Source organism: Schistocerca cancellata, chromosome 1, assembly GCF_023864275.1.
Source record: "Schistocerca cancellata isolate TAMUIC-IGC-003103 chromosome 1, iqSchCanc2.1, whole genome shotgun sequence".
In the NCBI taxonomy this organism is placed as follows: Eukaryota; Metazoa; Arthropoda; class Insecta; order Orthoptera; family Acrididae; genus Schistocerca; species Schistocerca cancellata.
This window is the reverse complement of record NC_064626.1, coordinates 1175206524-1175212895: the sequence shown is the minus strand read 5'-3', so window position 1 is coordinate 1175212895 and position 6372 is coordinate 1175206524. Positions and strand designations below refer to the sequence as shown.

General features: G+C 40.6%; 1 non-coding gene across 1 annotated transcript; it reads left to right on the top strand.

The window, feature by feature from the left end:
- Window positions 1-5064: 5064 nt before the first annotated feature.
- On the top strand, window positions 5065-5148 carry Trnas-cga (transfer RNA serine (anticodon CGA)). The gene is given in 2 exon segments: window positions 5065-5104; window positions 5114-5148. It is a non-coding gene; the product is annotated as a tRNA-Ser (tRNA).
- Window positions 5149-6372: the final 1224 nt, after the last annotated feature.

Here is a 6372-nt window from a genome sequence, read left to right as displayed (position 1 = left end):
TTCATCTACATCCTCTTCCATTTCCATAATATTGTCCTCAAGTGCATCGCCCTTGTATAGACCCTCTATATACTCCTTCCACCTTTCTGCTTTCCCTTCTTTGCTTAGAACTGGGTTTCCATCTGAGCTCTTGATGTTCATACATGTGGTTCTCTTATCTCCAAAGGTCTCTTTAATTTTCCTGTAGGCAGTATCTATCTTACCCCTAGTGAGATAAGCCTCTACATCCTTACACTTGTCCTCTAGCCATCCCTGCTTAGCCATTTTGCACTTCCTGTCGATCTCATTTTTGTATTCCATTTTGCCTGCTTCATTTACTGCATTTTTATATTTTCTCCTTTCATCAATTAAATTCAATATTTCTTCTGTTACCCAAGGATTTCTACTAACCGTCTTCTTTTTACCTACTTGATCCTCTGCTGCCTTCACTACTTCATCCCTCAGAGCTACCCATTCTTCTTCTACTGTATTTCTTTCCCCCATTCCTTTCAATTGTTCCCTTATGCTCTCCCTGAAACTCTGTACAACCTCTGGTTCTTTCAGTTTATCCAGGTCCCATCTCCTTAAATTCCCACCTTTTTGCAGTTTCTTCAGTTTTAATCTACAGGTCATAACCAATAGATTGTGGCCAGAGTCCACATCTGCCCGTGGAAATGTCTTACAATTTAAAACCTGGTTCTTAAATCTCTGTCTTACCATTATATAATCTATCTGATACCTTTTAGTATCTCCAGGGTACTTCCATGTATACAACCTTCTATCATGATTCTTAAACCAAGTGTTAGCTATGATTAAGTTGTGCTCTGTGCAAAATTCTATCAGGCAGCTTCCTCTTTCATTTCTTAGCCCCAATCCACATTCACCTACTACGTTTCCTTCTCTCCCTTTTCCTACACTCGAATTCCAGTCACCCATGACTATTAAATTTTCGTCTCCCTTCACTATCTGAATAATTTCTTTTATTTCATCATACATTTCTTCAATTTCTTCACCATCTGCAGAGCTAGTTGGCATATAAACTTGTACTACTGTAGTAGGTGTGGGCTTCGTATCTATCTTGGCCACAATAATGCGTTCACTATGCTGTTTGTAGTAGCTTACCCGCATTCCTATTTTCCTATTCATTATTAAACCTACTCCTGCATTACCCCTATTTGACTTTGTGTTTATAACCCTGTAGTCACCTGACCAGAAGTCTTGTTCCTCCTGCCACCGAACTTCACTAATTCCCACTATATCTAACTTTAACCTAACCATTTCCCTTTTTAAATTTTCTAACCTACCTGACCGATTAAGGGATCTGACATTCCACGCTCCGATACGTAGAACGCCAGTTTTCTTTCTCCTGATAACGACATCCTCTTGAGTAGTCCCCGCCCGGAGATCCGAATGGGGGACTATTTTACCTCCGGAATATTTTACCCAAGAGGACGCCATCATCATTTAATCATACAGTAAAGCTGCATGCCCTCGGGAAAAATTACGGCCGTAGTTTCCCCTTGCTTTCAGCCGTTCGCAGTACCAGCACAGCAAGGCCGTTTTGGTTATTGTTACAAGGCCAGATCAGTCAATCATCCAGACTGTTGCCCTTGCAACTACTGAAAAGGCTGCTGCCCCTCTTCAGGAACCACACGTTTGTCTGGCCTCTCAACAGATACCTCTCCGTTGTGGTTGTAGCTACGGTGCGGCTATCTGTATCGCTGAGGCACGCAAGCCTCCCCACCAACGGCAAGGTCCATGGTTCATGGGGGGGATGATTTGTCTTATTGTAAATATATTATCAGTACACGAATGCCCCTTCGTGAATACTGAATGTTCTACCTAGATTGTTGCATCAGCGATGGTTTGTAGCCTTCGATTAAGAATTTTTCCATAGACTTTACGTCCAGCAATTAGTAAAATTATAGCACTATAACTTCTTGTGTCTTTCCTATTGCTTTTTTAAGTACAGAAATATATTTAGCAGTTTTCCATTCTTCAGGTACAGAACAGTTCTTCCCACACATTTGAAGAAATCGAGGAAACAAAATTCCAAAATGGTTCCTCCATATTTCATTAACTCGTCATTAATACTTTCTAGGCCAGTAGCTCCTTTATTGTGTATATGAGTATGAGTCTGCTTGTACATTTGATCTACAGAGTTACATGACACCCTTCCCAATCTGATCACTCCATGCGACCAGACCAGAGAAGATACAATGTTATTCTGGTAAGTGGCCTCATACTGCTAAGTTCTTTGAAAATTTGACTCGATTTTGTAATCACTACAATAACATCACATATCCTCGCAGCCCTTGAGGTTTCATTCCATTTCCTCTTCCACTTCTGGGTGCTCCGCATTTTTTTTTTCTTTTTGTCAGGCAGTGTATTAGGTGAAATGTGTAACACGCAGCTTTCTATATGTCTTTTATTATCACTACCAGTTTCGGTTTATAGCCATCATGAGCTCATACATTATTCACGTATTATGTCGTCACTGAATCGTCACACTTATTTGACATGACATGATACGGAAATAATACATGAACTATTATACTGTGATGACGTTTATTAACCGAAACTGATAAACGATATTTAGACAACTTCGCATCTTCTATTACGTAAAATATATTTGCATTGAACTTTTAAGTCAATAACATCATAGTATTCTGACACGTGACAGAACATACCAAATAAATATGTTGTGTATTTTAGCTACCGCTCCCCTCTCCAGGTACTAATCCAAACGCTTCGCTATTGAATTACTTAACACTTCTAGGGTGGTAGACATGTTACAAGGCGCACTCTACGAAATAGCCAGCCTAAGTGGCCGAGCGGTTCTAGGCGCTACAATCTGGAACCGCGCGACCGCTACGGTCGCAGGTTCGAATCCTGCCTCTGGCATGGATGTGTGTGATGTCTTTAGGTTAGTTAGGTTTAAGTATTTCTAAGCTATAGGGGACTGATGACCTCAGAAGTTAAGTCCCATAGTGCTCAGAGCCATTTTCTACGAAATAACTGCACGCCACTCAGTTGGAAACAAAGGCGGAAATTTCTTTCCGTTTCCGATGAATGCCTTAATCGCTAGCGGCCAGGATACTGTGTGGAACATGACGTGAGCATTAAAAACACGCCTTTTAATGCCGGTCTGTCTGCTCCTCGAAGCGTGCAAAGAGCAGGGGAGGCAACGCGCATGCAAATGCAATGAGCGTGTTGCGTGTGGCGGCGACAGTAAAATCTTTATGGCCGGCCGCGGAGATTTATCGTTCCGCCGACCGGTTCCGTCTTCATTTGCATCAACAGCGCCATACGCGCGAGATGATGCGCCTGACGAGTTTTCGCGTGTCCGTAACAGGCGCGGTAAATTTCCCGAAAGTGTCTGTTAAATCTCGCGAAACCAAACGAGGTAATAACTTCTGCACGCGCCCAAGAATGGTTTAAACTGTAACAAAAAGCTCTCTGGCGCATTTTTACATCTTATCATCGAATTCGCTTAATATTCTGACAAGAGATTCTACGGCTACTGTTGCATGCACAAATTTCAGTGCCCGCCTGTTCTTCGACGGTCATGTTCTCGATGTCCACTGGACAGTGAGCATGTGTTCCTTTCTTAACTTTCGAAGTTCTTACCGCGGTGACCGTAATCGAACCACGGAACTTCCATCGCGGAAGACCATCCTACCAAATCAATAGTGTAATGTTTTCCAAATAGAAGGAAGGATGTTGTTGTTGTGGCCTTCAGTCCAGAGACTGGTTTGATGCAGCTCTCCATGCTACTCTGTATTGTGCAGGCAGGATAGCGAGGACCATTTCGGACAGTTGGACTTGGAATAAAGTGGATTACGTTGTGGAATATTATGCTGGAATAGTTAGTGCTGAATTTATACAGGTAAATGGGAGACATTTATTATGGTTCGTTTACGAACAATCTGTAAAGGTTTCTATGAAACATTAGACGGACTTTGATTTAACTGGGACAGCCGCTGTGGTAGAGCGGTTCTAGGCGCTTCAGTCCGGAACCGCGATGTTGCTACAGTCGCAGGTTCCAATCCTGCCTCGGGCATGGATGTGTGTGATGTCTTTAGGTTAGTCAGATGTTAGTAGTTCTAAGTCTCGGGGCAGATGATCTCAGATGTTAAGCCCCATAGTGCTTAGAGCAATTTGAGCCATTATTTTATTTAGTTGAAATTCTATTTAACTGAGGCGTTACTGAAACAATGAGAAGTAATTGATTCATGTCACTTCCGTTACAGGTGAATGAACCTGACAGAATATCTCTTGCACCAAAGAACTTTATTTGTTTAAAGTACAGCAAATGAATTGTCCCACTTGCATCATAAGTTTTGCGTAGATTTTCTTGGATCACTGAAGATGAGCACTGGTTCCTTAAACAGCATAAAGGATCATTTCTTACCCATCCTTGTTCATGCTGAGTACTAGTCGTATCTCTAACCTATAGACATCACTGGGATGTTAAACGTTCGGTTGCCTTTCATTCCTTTTCACGAACAAAACACTTGTTTTCGATGTCGGTACATTATTTTTACAAAACTAGAAAATATTGAAACATAAACCATACACCAATCTGGAGGTCAAACGAAAACACACACACACACACACACACACACACACACACACACACAGAGAGAGAGAGAGAGAGAGAGAGAGAGAGAGAGAGAGAGAGAGAGAGAAAACAACATTCGAATTTGGTGCGAGATTATGACAACAGTTGAACTTTGACAGGGGCCAGATATACACTAGCAAAATAGGCATTGCCACTTGTGTGTTTCAAAACTGTAACTTTGGGGAGTAATCCCTAAAAAATATATCATGGGTCTACCTGTATTTCCAGAGCGGATAAGCATGCAGATGAGGAGAGATACTACGAAAATAACTGTAAGTAATCGTAAAAACTTGTCACGGCGTCTTTGCGTGCTACGAAATTTCGTTTAGAGATTTAGTGATTTGTTAATTCTTCAACCAAATTAACAATATCATGATAAGCAACCCGTGCACAATACTATAAAGAGGGCCCTAGAGGACAAAAAACGTTAGAAAACAAAGTAATAATCACTTCATTGGCCGGCCGGAGTGGCCGAGCGGTTAAAGGCGCTACAGTCTCGAACCGCACGACCGCTACGGTCGCAGGTTCGAATCCTGCCTCCGGCATGGATGTGTGTTATGTCCTTAGGTTAGTTAGGTTTAAGTAGTTCTAAGTTCTAGGGGACTTATGACCACAGCAGTTGAGTCCCATAGTGCTCAGAGCCATTTGAACCAATCACTTCATTAGAATATTTGTAATAGAAACATACTTATGTTTCACAGAACAGAGAGAAAGTATCCACTGGCTATGGTACACAGTTGATAGCGCATTCCAAAAGAACAGTTGTTTGCATAACGGGTGGAGCTAAATGCCCATAATTTAGTTTACAATTACGGCATCTGCCAGAGCTTCTAAGCCAGACGGCGTTTGTACATTCATTATTTCATAATGTTGTTATTCACTTGTATTGTAAATTTTACCTCTTCTGTTTGTATCTAAGCATTCACTCACTTTACTGAATTTGTTTCTTGAGAGGTACTTTTTAATTATGTTTTTAAAAAATTTGTTTTAGAAATCTCTTTCTGCTCCTTAGACAATTTATTGTACAGTTTTGTTCCTCGGCAGAAATTTTTTTTATTTTTTTCATTATTTATTGATAAATGTAATTTCGGTTTACATCTTGTTCCATGGTCAAGCACAGAGCTGTTTGTGCAGTAGTTAGCAAGATTATTTTTGAAGCGCATAAATTGTTTGGCAAAAGTATTCATATTCTGCAATTATAATCCTCAGATTCTGAACAGATTTATTCGGTGTGTCCAATTACTAGTTTTGCTTGCTATCCTTATGATCTTTTTCGGTAGTTTGAAAACTTTCGTTTATTTATTCTCTAAAAAAGAATCCAATAGCTGAGAATCGCATGTACCTATGAATAATATGTAACTGAAAAACGTTGCCTGTTACACACAGATGACAGGATTCTAAGGGTATTTCATTCTGATGACACTCTCACCTGCAAATATCTTTGTGTGTTCCCACCTCTTCACCTGAGGGTCAATAGCCATTGCTAGAAATTTTGTGTTTGCTGCACAGTCTGGAGAAGTACTATCTACATGTAATTAAACAGTATCGCTTCTCTTCTAACTGAAATTGATGGCATTTATTTTCTTTATGATCAATGTATCTCTACTGCATACAACCAGGTATAAATTTCCCTGAGGGTTTCATTTTCTCTCTAAGCAGTTCTCTTGTTTTCTCAGCAACTAAAATACTGATGTGGGCAGGAAAGAAACAATCTAACAGTTTTGAGAAAATCATTCAGGTACATGAAAAACGGTGTGTTCCTAATACGC